This window comes from Myotis daubentonii, chromosome 3, assembly GCF_963259705.1.
Source record: "Myotis daubentonii chromosome 3, mMyoDau2.1, whole genome shotgun sequence".
NCBI lineage: Eukaryota > Metazoa > Chordata > Mammalia > Chiroptera > Vespertilionidae > Myotis > Myotis daubentonii.
Genome location: NC_081842.1, coordinates 110,527,537 through 110,543,666, shown reverse-complemented (window position 1 = coordinate 110,543,666; position 16,130 = coordinate 110,527,537).

Here is a 16,130-nt window from a genome sequence, read left to right as displayed (position 1 = left end):
ACAACTAAAATACAAAAAAACCATCATCCAGAACCACCTGAAAACTGGCTGAATGGAAGTCCTACATTAGAGAAGTAAAGAAGAAAGCATATTGAGACTGGTAGGAGGGTCAGAGGCACAGAACGGGCTGGTCCAACACCCAAGGGGGCTGTTTCTTTAATCTGGAGAAAGATCGCCTCTAAAGAGGCTGCCATGAAGAGCAAGGGGTCCCAGGACCACAGCCCAGGGTCCCAGAGCTGGGAAGAGAAGTCCCTGTAACTAGGGGCTGTAAAAATCAGTGGGGGTTGGGCCTCAATGACACAAAGGCTGCTGGAGACACAGATGTTACTTTCCAAGGGTCTGAACATGAATTGAACTTACAAGTTCCCACTTTCTCTGAGCTCCAGCACTGGGCAGTGGCTTTAAGGGACCCAGACACATATGGGGAAGAACTGGATTGTCGGGCATCAGGGCAGGAACTCAGGGGTGTCTTTTTCCCAGATGAGGTTTCTCCTAGGGGTTGTTAATCCTGTGCTGTGACTTCCACTGCACAGGGCTGACTGGCAGCCATATATGAGTTTCCATCAGCATGGCCCACACTGTTTGCTCCACCAGGTGACTCCCTGAGACCCCACCCCATCGAATTTGCAGCCTTACCCAACCTATTTGCAGGAGCTTGTCTATATGAATGGCCTGTCCTTGCTCAGGCTTCAAACTTTGCTAAAGTCTCTTAAATAAGCTGTAGCTGGTGTCAGCGTGCCCCAAACTTATCAATATAAGGCCCAAGACCTCAAACTAGCACCAGCCTGCATTGCTTCACAGCTGGGCCTCACTTGGGCACCTCCACACCCAATACAAATAGCTCCTAGAGGGTATCCCCAAGCAGTGACTGACTTTTCACTTCCCTGGAAGCTCTAGAGCCAGCGCACCCAGTGGACAGCTTTAGACCATAGCAGATTACAACTCTACACATCCACAAGCAACACAATCAAGGGGAATACTCAGTGAGCACCAAAGTCCCACTGAAGCAAGTCCTTCTGCATAGGAGTTTTTCCTGCACTGCAGCTCTAGAGGTCAATTCCTCCCAGAGACACCAACAGCAATCAAGGCCCAACTACAACAAGACTTTGCACTCAGCCCACAAAGGCGTGCACCTAGAGTGCCCAGCTCAGAAGACTGAGAAGCTGAGCCACTGAGCTCTACTGGATACCTACTACACAAGGTCACTCTACCAACTCAAAGAGACATAGCAGCTCTACCCAATACATAGAAACAAACACAGGAAAGCAGCCAAAATGCAGAGACAAAGAAACATTTCTCAAAAAAAAAAAAAAAAAAAGAAAGGAAGAAAGAAAGAAAGAAAGAAAGAAAGAAAGAAAGAAAGAAAGAAAGAAAGAAAGAAAGGAAGGAAGGAAGGAAGGAAGGAAGAAAGAAAGAAAGAAAGAAAGAAAGAAAGAAAGAAAGAAAGAAAGAAAGAAAGAAAGAAAGAAAGAAAGAAAGAAAGAAACATTTCTCAAATGAAAGAAATGAAACCAAGCAAACTACTGGATACTTAGTTCGAAACCATTGTTATAAGGTTACTCAAGGATCTTCATGAGTGCTTCAAGGAATTTAGTGAGACTTTCAAGGATCTTAGTGAGAATGTTGTTAGAAAGAAGGAAAACCCCAGAACCAGGGGTCCTGGTGAAGGATACTCAGGAGCCAGACAACAAAGCAAATATCTTTACGACTGCAGAAGGTTGTGCAACCAACACAAGGTCTGGTAAGCACACACACAAAACAGGAAGTCTGCTCAGGTTTTATCCCTGATGCATGCTGTCTGTCCCTCACTCTTGATTGGTCAGAGCTTAGGTTCACATTCTTGCACAATTGGTTAATTCAAAGGACAAGGAAGTGTTGACATTTGTGGTTTCAAAACAGTGGCTGTTTAAAACTCCCTTCTTTGACAGAAAAGATTACTTATTTATTCTCACAATGTCAAAGACATGAAAAAGGACCTGTCAGAAATTAAGCATACACTAACTGAAATAGAGAATAATTTACAGGGATTCAACAGTAGAGTAGAGGATTCCAAGAATCAAATCAATGACTTGGAATATGAGGAAGCAAAAAACATCTAACCAAAAGAGCAAAAAGAAAAAAAAATAATCCAAAAATATGAAGATTGTGTAAGGAATTTCTGGTACAACTTGAAGTGTACCATCATTCACATTATGGGCATGACAGAAGAAGCAGAGAGAAACATGGACTTTTAAATAAAATAAAATTGAGGAAATAACCCTAGTGATTATGGCCATGGACTTTGGAGATAAAGATGGGTTTAAATCTATGGGCCCCTCTCATTAAGTTTTCAACTTCTGTAAACTTCAGATTTCTCATTCACAAAAATAAGAGAGTAATAATCACCACACCGAGTTATGTGCATTACCTGGCACTGAAAGTCCCTCAGTGAATGAGGTTCTGCTGTTGTTTCTACTACACTATAGGCATAGTACATAGTGTGCTGGCAAGACTGTTATTAACCAGTTTATCATCCCAAATGACTCTGGAAAGGAATGAACACAGGTGGATCAAATGGTCACATCTTGATTTGCTATATAATGCCCTCCTATAATTTACCTACTAACAAAACAGGTGACAAGGATTGGAATCAGAAAACATGCAAAGCTGAAAATGAGTGCAATAAATGACAGATTAGGAGGAGAGTACAGGAGAAGTCATGGAAAGGGTGGAAAGAGTGAAAAGTGCAAAGGGGAGAAAGCATGGAGTATCTCTTGCATTCACTATGTCTGGCCACTCTCCCCAACTGAAGAAAGGCATACCTGACAGAAGCCATGCATTTTGTCATTAGTCAGAAGAGTTACTGTCATAACACTGTGAAATAGGGGTGGGGGAAGGCTGAAATAAAACTCTCATACACACACCCCCATACACGTATACTCTCTGCTGCTGTAAAACAAATGTTATATATATATATATATATATATATATATATATATATATATATATATATATGAATTTTAAAGAATATATATATATTTGTATGATTCAAAATATATTGATAGATGATTGCTAGGAAGATAAAGATAAAGATAGATGATAGATAGATAGACAGATAGATAGATAGATGATAATCTGGATCCATATCTACATATATCCCCATCCAGATTATTTATAGAGATCTGACACCTATAGATCTGAATTTTAAAGAATAAATGTAGATATACAATCCATATGCATGATCCAGGTATATAAATATATACATATATAGGGTATCCCAAAATATATACACACTGAATAATTATAAAGGCAGTGTTTATTAAGATGCATTTCATTTTCAACATTGAGTTATCAGCTGTTAAAGTGTGTATACATATTTTAGGGACACCCTGTATTTATGATCCAGGTATTCATATAAGTACATATATATTTATATAGAGATCCATATATATTTATATAGATAGTAGATAATATAATCTACATTATATATATATATGTATATATCCTAAATTTTCTTTAAATTTCATATATAGATACAAAGAGATATATACTTTTAAAATAGCGTGTGCCTGTTTTTTCCATTTCTGTTCCCAATAGTAGCCAGTACTGTTACATATACATCTGAAAACTAAAATGCTTCCTCTGTGGTAATGAAAATCCCACTACGCTGATTATTGGTAGGCCAATTCCAATTTCACAAGAACCTCCTACAGGGGGCAAAGCATTCTTACAGATAAGGCAATCTTATTTGAGTACTAGTATACAACCTAACATTAATAAAAGTTTCATTTTTGTTATGCTATACATATTTTTCCTATATAAACAAACAGTTGCTTTTTCAAGATGAATTGTATACTCACAACTAAAAATATATAACTAGATATAGATATAACTATATATAATTTAAAACACAACATATAGAGTGTTAGGACAAAATGTGTTCTAAAAATACTTGATTTCAGAGTTTTGTTATAGAATATTTTCAACTTGTATTTATTTTTAATATATTCTGATAAATTATATTTAACTGATATATATTTGTTAAATAATACTTGCTTTCAGGGTTTATAATATCTACAGGAGGAATATGAGCTAGTTTAACTTGATCCTTATACTATTTTGAAACTGGCTTTATTTTTCATATTACTTTGTTCATATTACTTTTTTATCATTAATATTATTAACTTTATTTATGTATTTGTTATATTGTTATCGTTGATATTAAACATGTATGGATGTTTACCCAAAAACAATGTGCTAAATTTTTTACATGTGCTATATTATTATGATAGTCTATTATTATACACATATAACAGAGAAAACTGAGACTTGGAGTGAATGACTTGCTCTTAGTCACACATCTGGTAAAATCAGCCTGATTTGAGCACAGAGCTTCCCAGCACCAGAGCTCGGTGCATTATCATTCTGACTAGTCAGTTCATAGTGTAACAGAAACACAAATCACCTTCATATGTCATTACTTAATTTCCCCTGTTGTTGACATTAAAATTATGAAATATATTTTAAAAATTAAATTTAAAACTGGTGAAATAAAAAAGTATTGCAATTATTTGCTATATGTTTGTGTATAAAGCATTTTTATCCCCTCCCACCTTTTGGTTCCAGCTTTTAGTAAAAACTACAAAATGGCTGTGAGGTCCACTTCCTATTTTATAACCGATTATGGTTACTGAACTCTGAAATCAGTGCCAAGCCTTCTTTTTAGTTTCTAAAAATTCAATAGAGAAATATTTTCTCTTAATTATCATGACCAGCAATTTATATTTCAAAACATCTTAGAGATTTAAGTGTTTATATTAATCATGTAGAAAATAAAAGGTTTTGTTCAATTTGAAAGTGACCAGAAGATAATACAGTTATGCCTTCAGTATTGATCAATTCTTAGAATTTTCTGTAAAATGGCTTACTGTTGGAAGGCTTCCATATACAAGGAAATGTGTTAAATAATTTTTATATCTGTAAAACACTTTTAAACAGTATTCTTAAAAATATTTATAGTTTCCAAAGTAATGTATCCATTGCTCTTGAATGTTATGCTATATCCATAATGTACCCTAAAGGTGAAAGCATGCTTAATTTTATATATTAGGTAGTTTTATTACAATAGATTATTCCTTAGAGATTTTAAAATAGGATATAAACTTTTAATTTTATTATATTTAAGAGATTAAGTAATTGTAAAAGTCTACATTTCTAATGAATTTGCAGGAGGTAATTGATTTTATATTTTTAGAAGATTAGTCAATTTAACCTTTAGTATTTTCCTACATATAAGAAAAAATTTTCTATATCCAAGAAAATAATTGCTCTCTCTGTTTCTTTCTCATATATAATTGGATGTTAATGTATGAATAATATAAATAACTTATGGCTTTTATTATGACCAATATACTATTTATTTGTAAAATTTTACAGATAACACTAAACATGACACAAGGAATGTCATAAAGACTGTGACACACTATTTGATTAATATTATTTTATACAACATAAAGGTTTTGAATGTATAAAATGATTTTGCACAAAACAGAAAGAGAAAGTATTTAGGGAAAGAAAAGTGAATTTACATGTTGGTCAAATGCCTCAAAATATAGACATATACTCATGATTTTATAATAATTAATTTCTAACTTTATTATTGTAATCCAATAAAAGTCATCATGTGTTTTTATGCCTCATTATTTACATCCCACCTCCTTAGTTTTCACCCTAATTCAATTCTATGATGCCTTCTAGGCCCTCCTTATGTGCCAGCACCTGCTACAGTGAGTCAGTCTCCCTATGCACTCCCAGAGTTTTTTGTTCCACCTCTTTATAGTTCTTCATGATCTCTACTTATGCACATATCAGTTTCCCCTCTCTGTAAGATCGTATTACCTTTTGGTTTGTGGGTACCACTATTTTTAGCACTGTTCCTGCAAAAACATTTATTGATTTAACCTATATGAAATATAATTATTTTCTAAAAGATGGCTTTGATTTAGATCAATGAATTGCTCTCAAACCCACAAACAAATACTGGTGGAAGGGGGTTGGGGGAGGAGTCCTCAATATTATTAAAATTCAACTTTTCTAATATTTAAGATTTAGATGGATATTTCCATCACTAAGCTTTTAGGACCTCTCTAACCAAAATTAAACAAATAAGCAATGTGTTGAATTCATTCCAGATGTCAGCTTTACCAACAAGCTATTCCTGAAGTTCTCTGAATGAAAAACCGCAGTTTTACCCATTTGATTGGGCTCAAAAAGCATAGAAGAAAGCATGTTTCTTAATGCACATTACGAAAGTTTTCTGAAAGCAAATTAACTTGACATTTTCAAAAAATAGTATAGTTCATGCATATGTACAACCAAAGGAGAAACTTTCTGCTTTTTACATATTGTTCTGAATTCTTTACTCTGGTTGTATAGGCCATGAACTTGTCTTGTCTTTACTTTTCCAGTTCTAAGGATAACAGCCAATTTATCTTTTTAAATGGCATTCGTGAAGTGGTTACTGTGTGCCAGGCACTGAAAATACTTAATCTCACAACAACCTTATGAGGTAAATACTATTACCCCCTCCATTTTTCTAATAAGAAACTGAGGCATTAAGAGGTTAAATCATTCCTCAAAATCATGTGGTTAGTTCTGGGGCAGAAGAGAATCCACACACCCCATCTGTCTGGAATAGAGCTATGGTGCCTTCCACTGTGAACAACTAATTTCCCGAGATTATGAAAAATATCCATTACCTAAATAGACATTATTTCATCTGCTCATTATATCATTTAACATGTGTATGTCCATTCCTTCCACAATAATTGCCAAAGGCGTGGGCTGATTATGACTAAATTTGCCAAAAGAAATACATGTTTAGTTCTCTGCTACTTTGTTGTCTTAAAGTAAAATATTCAAGAAAGGGACTCTGGATGGAGAAAACTTCTAAAGAGGACAGGGGAACAAAACTGCTGGTAAAAACCTGAGTATCTGGCAAGAAATTGGTTAAAATCAATTCTGAGCATAAGATAAAACTAGGCTAGGTGTTGCTAGGTCAGACTAGCAGCAAGCTACTGAAATATTGTGCAAGCTGCCCCTGTGAAGAAAGTCTGTGGATCACTTGCACAAACTGCAAGGATTAACATTTGTCCAAATTATTAGTTAACTCCAGGAATTGTGAGCAGTCTGGATGAGTTCAAGTTACCTTTTCTTAAACATAGATCTTTCAGAATCTGTTATTTAAATGGAATTCAGTTTTGACCAGTCAAGTGTAAAAAAAAAACAAAAAAAAAAACTCCACTTATGAAAAAAGAAACAAAGCTGGTATCAATGTTTAGTAATATTACAAATGTAACATTCAATATTGCTTAATATGTATATGTCTCATTTTAACATTTTGTTGGTTAATTGGAACATTTCAAAAACACATTTGTTTTATTCATTGTTATTACTGCATTCATGTTTTTCAAATCATTCACAAAATTACTATTTTCAATTTTAATTCTGTTGTGTTGATGCTATATAATCATCTTTATGAATGAGATATATAAATATACATATACTTATTGTGTCAGATTATTTAACATTTCTATTGGTTAATTATTTCTTTAAAAGAGAGGTTCTGTATGAGTAAGGAAAATTTATTATCAAATATAAATAAAAATAAATTATTCAGCCAATATTTCCATAGGCTGGTCACCTTAAACAAAGCATAAAATCTCATCTAATGATCAAATTACTTATCTTACTAATATTATAAAAAGGCATCTACATGTATTTGTAGATTATTAAAAAAGCTTAAGAAACATATAATCAAGGAAAATTTAGAGTAGAATTCAAGAATATTTTGACTAAGACAGAGCATCAAATTCATAGTTCATCTGTGTTTGTTTCTCACACTTATTATCTAAGATATAATAAAGTAACAATTGCTGCCTTTACTGTGTCAAGGCAGATATGAGTAATATCTGTAGACATTACCCATTGTATATATTAAAGTACCCAACTAGATATCTTTATACTTGAATGGACTAAAGAATACTTTTTCTCAAATGTATTTTTGGTATTAAAGATAATGATACTATACAAATTAGCAAGGCTTAAGGTTCCTAACAATATTTAATGATTTGAAATCAGACCTTAGTTAACAGATGGCCCTATCATTCTGGAACATAATTGATATCCTCTTTGAAAATCTCAACTGAAAGGCTGATGGACATGTATTCCACCTGGTCCCTTGAGGGATTCTCATTTCAGAAAGGAAACTTTCACAAACAACAGTGTTTATTGTCAAATTCCTAAATGTCATGCTTACTAAAAGCAAAAGTACTCTTTCCAAATTTCCCCTCATATTCTGACTTTTCATACCGTCCAGATATATTTTAAATTTTATAATTTATATTTGTAATTTTGTAAAATATATTTTATATTTGTAATCATGTTGTCAGTTGAATAATGGTTAAGATTTCTAAAAGGCACATTTATTATAGTAACTCACGCAAAGGTGAATTTCCTGACAAAAATCCGTGAACTTCTTGAGATTCACAGGGGAATAAACCCAACTATGTAATCAAACCAGGTTTCACCCAAAGTTCAGACAAAGCACATGGAGCCTGGCATGCACGAAACAAGTCAAACCACAAAAATTGATATGGATGTAAGAGCATTTGTGGGGGTAATTGTATTATATGCACACCTGTTCATGAGGAACACAATTTCACATTCAATGGCTAAACAGAAACAGCTTGTGTTTGCATTGGCATGAACTATCAAGGCCAACCTTTCACCAGCACAGATATCATCCCAACAGTTTCCTGTGACCACCATGCATCACCCAGATGTTTTTTGAAATGAAAAAAAAAAAAAAAAAAAAAAGACATCCCTGCCTGAGATCCTGAACGCAAGAGACTTACAGAGAAAGAGTGGCTGAGACCAGGTGTGATTGATGAGCCCTCTCATTTATACAATGAGATTCAAATCCAGGCTGAAATAATGAATAGAATGAAGGAAAAATACTAGTAAAGATTAATGAGTTTTAAGGACTGATCCCTCTGTTCTGAAACAAATGTGGGAGGAAAATAGTTATAGCTTCAAAAAGTTTTTTTTCCTGATTTTAATTTCTGAAATTTCTAATCCTTTTGAAGTTTCAACAATAATGTTTTAAATTCAACAATTAAGTGTTCGTTAGAGAAAAATGGAGATATAGAAAAATAAATATTATAACAATAGAAGAAAGAATGTCTAGAAAGTTGCACCTTAGTATCTTGGGCCACAAACACCACTATGCACATAACCTTTAGCTAATATTGTTGAGGTATAGGTAATAAATTGTCAAACATTTGGCAGTTTATTGAAGAGGAATACTCACAACATGAGCTACATAAACTCATCCTCTAAATGAGAATATTTTAAAAGATTCTGACTACAGATGTTTCAAAGTAGAATTTTAGGTCTCACTGGGTGTCCCTAACTGGTGATCACTCTATTGTAAGCTTACCTCTTTAGCAAGTTCATTCAAATTCCTATTTTCCCTTCTCAACTTTTCAACGAGCAAGCAGTCATTGTTACACTTCAACACTTCTTTATATCAAGTACCTAATATAGAATGGAAACAGCTGCAATTTCACTGTCCAGCCCTTTCTTCAACCCTTACAACATTTGTTCTGTTAATGTAGGTTAATTCTGCAAATAGCACTTCTGTAAATTGTTCTTGCAAACTGCTACATCATTTATGTAAGGACTTCTGTGAACTTTGAAAAATTAATGCCTTTAATTTTGGTTGATGGCAACATCAGCAGAGCTCTGTAAATTGCGCTTTAATGAGATTTTGCTACAGGGGATAATCTGCTACTGACAGAGGAACATCTTGAAAACATCTGTAGACCTATAATTTCTCTATGGCGATTAGAGCCCACCACAAGACTCCAAATACAAACCCCAAATAAAGGGGAAATATGTAAAGTTCTAAATGAGACTACATCCTGTTTTTTAAAAGTGAAGGCTGAGTATGAAATGTTTCATGCCTTGAAAATAAATCAATTTTGGACTAATTAACATTTAGCTTTATTTAATTAAGAAAGACTATTACTGTCTCCACTGCTGTGAATCTGTATATAATGAAGCAAACAGCAGTAGGTATAAGATACCACTGAGGGATATGCCCAAGTAACCCAGCACTATAGGTATGAAGGAATGTGTCTTATTGTTAAATAACTGAAATCAAAAGTCTTACTTTAATTTGTCATAAATAAAATGAAGGTTTCTACAGATGCCTTTTCATACAGTTTCTTATTTGTCTCTGATGGAGACCGATAGTTGGAATGATTTAAATAGACAGCTGCATAATGGAAACTACTAAATAACACCTTTTAAAAAGTTTATATTTTTAGCAGGTCTAAATCACAGAAGGATGACAAATCAAATTTTGCTACAATTAACATTCTTTATTGCTCTAATGCTATTACTTCAAAAAGCCCCAGACTTATCTTATCTGAAGGTTCATTGTAGCTCATGTTTGTGAATGTGCCATTTTTAGAACAGGAGATTTTGAAATCCATCTCATTTTCTAGTCAAACCCTGTACTTGAAAAGCAATCTGCTTTAAATATATACCATATTTATTACCTTACACAAAGTGAAATAAGAAGAAAGCAGCATAAGATATTATACTATACTAGGGGTCCGGTGCACGAAATTCGTGCACTGGGTGTGTGTGTGTGTGTGTGTGTGTGTGTGTGTGTGTGTGAGGGGAGTGTCCCTCAGCCCAGCCTGCCCCCTCTCACATACTGGGAGCCCTCAGGTGTTGACCCCCATCACCCTCCAATCGCAGGATCGGCCCCTTGCCCAGGCCTGACACCTCTGACAGAGGCATCAGGCCTGGGCAGGGGACCCCCAGACCCCTCCGATTGCTGGCTCTGCCCCTTGCCCAGGCCTGACACTTCAGCCAGAGGCGTAGACCCCCATCACCCTCCGATCACCTGATCGGCCCCTTGCCCAGGCCTGACACCTCCGCCAGAGGTGTCAGGCTTGGACAGGGGACCCCTATCTCCCCCCGATCACTGGCTCTGGCCCCCGCCCAGGCCTGAGGCCTCTGGCCCAGGAATCATGCCTGGGCAGGGGACCCCCATCTCCCTCTGATCGCTGGCTCCACCCCCCGCCCAAGCCTGATGCCTCTGACCCAGGCTTCAGGCCTGGTCAAGGGGACCATCATATCCCCCCAATCCCCGGCTCCGCCCCCCACCCAGGCCTGATGCCTTGGCCAGAGGAGTTGACCCTCATCACCCTCCGATCACCAATCACCGGATTAGCCCCTTGACCAGGCCTAATGCCTCTGGCTGAGGTGTCCGGCCCGGGCAGCGGGGACCCGCAGCTGCAGCGGCCCCGCGATCGTGGGCTTCGCTTTAGGCCCAGGCAAGGGACCCCTAGCTCCTGGGACTGCCAGCCTCGACCGTGCCCAGCTCCCATCGCTGGCTCCACCCCTACTTCCTGCTATCACTGGCCAGGGCAGCAAAGGCGCCTGATTCTCTGATCATGGCTGGGGGGCAGGGCAAAGGCGGCCCCAGGGCCGCCTTTGCCCTGCCCCCCAGCTCTTAGCTCCCCCCTGGGGTTCCGATCACTGTCAGTGGCAGGGGGCTTCTTCCTGCTTTCCCTTTCGCCTCCCTGCATTGTGCCTAGATATGCAAATTAGCCGCCATCTTGTTGGCAGTTAACTGCCAATCTTAGTTGGCAGTTAATTTGCATATAGCCCTGATTAGCCAATGAAAAGGGTATCGTCGTACGCCAATTACCATTTTTCTCTTTTATTAGATAGGATTCTTTATCTTTTATGTCATGAAGCAGCTACTTGTTGGAATCTTGACATCCAGACCATAATTTTCTGCCTATAATGCTTACATCTTTGTAATTTTTCATCAGAAAGAAATTACATAAAATTACATAAGATTTAATGAGTACATGAGATCCCCCCTCAAAATACCTGTTATTTCTAGAAAAATGAAATATATCAACAGGTTTAGATGATGTTTTAATTGACCCTTTGTATGCATATTCTAAAATAAGTGAGAAATAAAAACAATTTAATAGATTCTCAACCTGAATCTGGTCATTCTCACTGTAATAAATGAGGAAAGTTTTTTATTACTTCACTAGAGGCCCAGTGCACAAAAATTTGTGCACTCAGGGGGTCCCTCAGCCTGGCCTGTGCCCTCTGGCAGTCTGGGATCCCTTGAGGGATGTCCACCTGCTGGCTTAGGCCTGCTCCCCGGGGAATCAGGCCTAAGCTGGCAGCCAGACATCCTTTTGGCAGCCTGGGAGCCCTCGGTTGATGTCCACTTGCCAGCAGGTAGCAGGCATAAGCTGCAGTCGGACATCCTTAGCGCTGCTGAAGAGGCGGGAGAGGGTCCTGCCAACACCGCAGTGCTGGCAGCCATCAGCCTGGCTTGTGGCTGAGCAGAGCTCTCTATGTGGAAGCACACTGACCACCAGGGGGCAGCTCCTGCATTGAGCATCTGCCCCCTGGTGGTCAGTGTGTGTCATAGTGATCAGTCATTCCTAATCGTTCTGCTGGTAGGGTCAATATGCATATTACTCTTTTATTATATAGGATAGAGGCCTGGTTCATGAGTAGGGGCCGACGGGTTTTCCCTGATCGGCGTGTCCTGGATCAGGTTGGGGGTCCCACTGGGGTGCCTGGCCAGCCTGGGTGAGGGACTGATGGCCGTTTTCAGGCTGGGAACAACCGTGGGCTGGAAGCAGGCATCTGGGATTTATTTAACTTCTATAATTGAAATTTTGTAGCCTTAAGCGGAGCCCAGGTCGGGTTGCCCTGGCAACTGAGGCTCCCAGCCCCTCCTTGAGTGGAGGCCAAGTCAGCTGGAAGCATGTATCTGAAATTTATTTATCTTTTATAATTGAAACTTTGTAGCCTTGAGCAGAGCTCAGGTATGGCCAGGGCAGGTGGGAAGCTTGGCTTCCTCCATTGCGGGGGGCAACACAAGCCTCCTGCTCGCTCTAGCTCCGTGGCCGCAGCCATCTTTCTGATGGAATGATGAAGTGAGGGTGTGATGGTTAATTTGAATATTACTCTTTTATTAGATAGGATTAGTTGGGTCTTCTTAAAATTTTTGTGTGTCTTCCAGAACTAGATATTATCAAGCACCCACATGTACTCTATTACTCCCCCACTTCCAGCAGTAATGAGAGCCCAGGTCAAATCACTGTGTTGTTGTTTTTTTATGCAGTATATAAAATTACAGCTGGAAGGGAGTAGAGAGAGGATGCATTGAGGTTGAGGTCTCCAAAGGGAAAAATAATAAATAAGGGGTTGACCAGCAGGGATGTTTATCTATAACATCTGAACTATCCATAAGTGATACTATGTGAACTGAGTATGAGATATAATCAGATATCTCTTGCTTCTGCCTCTCTAATGATTGGGGTTTGTGGGTGTGACTATAGGGTCTCCCTATGCCCCTGGATCAGTACCCGGGACTTACTTTGAACTTGAACTTGGACCCATCATCATATTCTTCTCTCTTCTCCCCATCTGAAATTCTCTTAGTGGCCTTGAACTTGAATCCATTCCTCAAAGACACCATCTGTACTCCACTCATCCTATCGCATAAAAGAGCAATACGCAAATTAACCATCACTCCATCACACCGTCACTCTGTCAGAAAGATGGTGGCACCCATCGGCATAAGATGGTGGTGCCCAGTCCCCTCAGCCCCGCCACTGAAGTGTCAAGGCCTGTTGGCCAGGCAGGTGGCAGGGGAGGCGCGGGGGGGGGCGAGGGGCGGAGCTGACAATTGGAGGGGCCGGGGTGGAGCCGGCAATTGGAGGGTGCTGGGGGTCCCCTGCCCAGGCCTGAGGCCTCAGCCAGAGGCCTCAGGCCTGGGCAGGGGTGGAGCTGGTGATCAGAGGGGACTGGGGTGGAGCCGGCAATCAGAGGGGGCTGGGGGCCCCCTGACAGGCCAGAGGCCTTGGCCAAAGGCCTCAGGCCTGGGCAGGGACTGAGCTGACTCCAAGGGGAACACGGAGTGGGCCTAAGCCATCCGTAGGACATCTCCTGATGGCTCCAAGTATGTGAGATGGGGCAGGCTGGGCTGAGGGACCCCCCCCAGTGCATGAATTTCGTGCATCAGGACCCTACTAGGTATATCAAAGGAGTCCCTTGTGCACAGCTAGATAGTTCACTCCTTTTTCAAACACTGCAAATGCAAGTAAATGTTTGCTATTGTGAGTATCCTTTACAAGGAATACATTGCCAGTTCCAGAATTAAAGATATTTGAGGAATAATTTAGGTAATTAATATCATTAGAATACAGAATATATCTCTAGGCATTTCTAAGGGCCTTTCAACCAAAAAAAAAAAAAAGCCCTACAATCATGAAATTATTACTTTTACTTCTCAGTATTAAACTTTATCAAAATGTGACTTCTGATGACAAAGAGCAACATCCTTTGTATTCAGTAACTAATGTTTTGTAATATGTCCATTATTTACTACTAAAAAAAACTATCATTCATATATATATATATATATATATATATATATATATATATATATATATATCTTTATTGTAAAGAGTATTACAGTTGTCCCTCTTTTCTCCCCTCATTGCTCCCCTCCACCCAATTCCCGCCCCACCCCAGGCCTTCACCACCCTATTGTCTGTGTCCATAGGTAATGCATATATGCATATATGCATATAAGATGATTGTTTAATCTCTTCCCACCCCAGCAACCACCTTCCCTCTGAGAATTGTCAGTCTGTTCCATGTTTCCATGCCTCTGATTCTATTTGATTCACCAGTTTATTCTGTTCATTAGATTTCTTAATAGTCTATTTTGATTGTTAGAGTCAATTGTTGATAGATATGTATTTGTTGCTATTTTATTGTTCATACTTTTTATCTTTTAAATTTTCTTCTTCCTCTTCTTAAAGAATACCCTTCTACATTTCATATAATACTGGTTTGGTGGTGATGAACTCCTTTAGCTTTTACTTGTTTGTGAAGCTCTTTATCTGACATTCAATTCTAAATGAGAGCTTTGCTGGGTAGGATAATCTTGGTTGCAGGTTCTTGCTATTCATCACTTTGAATATTTCTTCCATTCCCTTCTGGCCTGCATAGTTTCTGTTGAGAAATCAGTTGACAGTCCTATGGGTGCTGCCTTGTAAGTAACTGGGTGTTTTTCTGTTGTTGCTTTTAAGATTCTCTCTGTGTCTTTTGCCCTTGGCATTTTAATTTTGATGTATCTTGGTGTGGCCCTGTTTGGGTTCCTCTTGTTTGGGACTCTCTGTGCTTCCTGGACTTGTAAGTCTATTTCTTTCACCAGGTAGGGGAAATTTTCTGTCATTATTTCTTCAAATAAGTTTTCAATATCTTGTTCTATCTCTTCTTCTGGCACCCCCATAACACGAATGTTGGTATGCTTGAAGTTGTACCAGAGGTTCCTTACTATCTTCATATTTTTTGGATTCTTTTTTCTTTTTGCTCTTCTAGTTGGGTGTGTTCTTTTTCTTCCTTGTATTTCAAATCTTTGACTTGATTCTTGGGATCCTCTAGTCTACTGTTGAATCTCTGTATATTATTCTTTATTTCAGTCAGTACATGCTTAATTTCTGACTGGTCCTTTTCCATTTTTTGGCATGCTCACTAAGATCCTTGAAGGCCTCACTAAGACCCTTGGAGGTTTCTAGAAAATTCTTGAGTAACCTTATAAGTGTGTTTTTGAACTCTATATCCAGTAGTTTGCTTTCTTCCATATCTTTCAGTTGTGACATGTTTCTTTGTATCTGCTTTTGGCTGCTCCTCTGTGTTTGTTTCTATGTATTGAGTAGAGCTGCTATGTCTTCTGGAACTGGTAGAGTGGCCTTTTGTAGTAGATTTCCTGAAGGGCTCAGTCACTCCGTCTCCCCAGTCACCTGAGTTGGGAACTAGGTGCACCCCTGTATATTCTGTGATCACAGTCTTGATGTAGTTGGGCCTTGATAGCTGTTTGCATCACTGGGAGAAATTAACCTCCAGGCCAATTGGCTGTCACTACGACCAGCTTTGACTACAGTGGGAGAGCTGCTGTGCAAGAGATACCCCTATGGAGCAGCACTTGCTTCAGTGGAGCTTTGGTGCTCACTGAGTATTCC